Raw genomic sequence first — 2,217 nt, 5'->3', positions numbered from 1 at the left:
GGGACTGCCCGGTTATGCTTCTACGTCGTCGCCTCAGCCGAATTTTCACGCTGCGAAGGTTATGCTATGTATTTGGTGGGACCAGGTTGGTGTTATTTATTATGAACTGTTAAAACCAAGCGAAACCATCACTGGGGATCGGTATCGACGTCAATTGATGCGATTGAGCTTAGCACTGCGCGAGAAGCGGGAGGGAGGAAAGATAAGTGTTTCTACAGCATGACAACGCTCGGCCTCACGTTGCCAAGCCCGTTTAAGCCTACATGGAAACATTGAATGGGAAATCCTACCCCACCCGCCATATTCTCCAGATATTGCGCTGTCCGATTATCATCTATTCCGATCGATGGCACATGGTCTAGCTGACTAGCAGTTCCACTCAAATGAAGACATCAAAAAATGGCTTGACCCGTGGATAGCCTCAAAAGATGAACAGTTTTACCGCGACGGTATACGAGATCTACCAGAAAGATGGAAAAAGTAGCAGCCAGCGATGGGTAATACTTTCAATGATTCACTCGTAACCCTTTTTTCAGATTAAAGTTGTATTTTCATCAAAAGAACAGCGGGAACTTAGCTGCGCACCTAATATCTTAAAAATTATCTACTAAGAAAAGTAATTTCTCTTGTCCGATGGATTTAGAGGAATCTCCAAGGACATGTGATTATCACCGCAAGGGACTTCTGAAGAAACGGGCTCCACACAAACAGAGATATCTTTTACAATTGTTAATTTTTTTATTTTAAAATTTTTAATTTTTAAATTTTTATTTTATAAATTTAAAGTCAAGTCGAAACATGATGTATTAATGCTATGTTTTTACTTTTGTAAAATAAAGCAACTGACTAGCAAAAAAAAATATTGAAAATTATAATTTTTTAAGACCTCTGACTACCCCTAACCCCTTAAAGATATCAGCAGAAATGGACGTGATTGGCGCGTATGTACCTTTGCTTTGCTTTTTGAAGTGAAAATTTCTTTAGAATCGTTGGGAGTGATTTGAAACTTGATGAAACGAAAAAGCGACACTACGAAGCGTTATATGTCGATATAAGTATATGTGTGTGGCTGCGTACTGCTGAGCCACGCTAGTATAGTGAGTATTGTAGTATGTATACTACACTGCCTATTACTTGCTTTGGTGTTTAGTTCAAGCGTCATATGTATGTATATTTGTATGTATGCTAGTACGTATGTGTGCGCGCCTGCGTATTACGGAGCCACGGTGAGCGAGAAGGCATTATGTATACCTATACCACACTACCTAATACTTGCTTAGACCAAGCGTCCTACGAATGTTTGTGTGTATGTTAGTACGTCTGTGTAATATACGCGTTACGTCGCTCATAAAGCACCCGCGTGTGCTGTATTGCGTCCGTATTTTTATATTCGTAAATATTTTCATTTTTAAATATTTACCGCAATTGCAGGCGATGTTGCAATATACCACAATCAAATGATAATTGTGGCAATTTATATTTCACCAAATCAATCAATAAATAGCATCACGGAAGTCATTCACGAAAATTTAATAAAGTTTACACCAGAAGTATCGCGGATACTTAGAAATGATTACGATAAAGTTCCAATGATTTTAAGTGGCGATTTTAACGTAAATTTTGCATTGGACACAGCAGTTCCTTTAATTGACTTTCTCAATACAACATTCAATTTAAAAATGTGTAACAATCGCACTGAATCGACAACACGATCAAAAACAACAATTGACGCGGTATTTCAAAGATATGTTGACAACATCGAAACCAAAGCATTTGTATCATATTTTAGCTATCATAAGCCACTCGTATCATTTGTTGAAATTGAAAACATTGAGGATGAATAATAATAAAATGAAGAAAATAAAATATGAACTTTATAGCAATATTATAATGAACCTATAATTATCCCGCTCCTATTGCTGGTTTCGTCTCATTCTCTCTCAGTTTGTTTTACGGAAGGTTTCACATCTATCGCGTCTAACCGTTAGACTGGTTTTTTTTATTAATAAAAATACTTGATTTTTTAAATGTCATTCTTTGCTTGTGTATTGCAAAAAAGTTCGGTTGGATTCGGTCATAAAATTCGATATTTAGTTGGTCTCTTTTAGTGACTTGTAATTTCATTAAATGAAAGCACGTTAACAATCCTGGCTTGTGCCTCATTGCACTTTACTCTTCATTCGATTCGCATGAAGAAACACAAATCCAATGTAATTT

The sequence above is a fragment of the Anastrepha ludens genome, chromosome 4 (assembly GCF_028408465.1).
Source record: "Anastrepha ludens isolate Willacy chromosome 4, idAnaLude1.1, whole genome shotgun sequence".
NCBI classification, from domain to species: Eukaryota; Metazoa; Arthropoda; class Insecta; order Diptera; family Tephritidae; genus Anastrepha; species Anastrepha ludens.
This window is presented reverse-complemented; position numbering follows the sequence as displayed.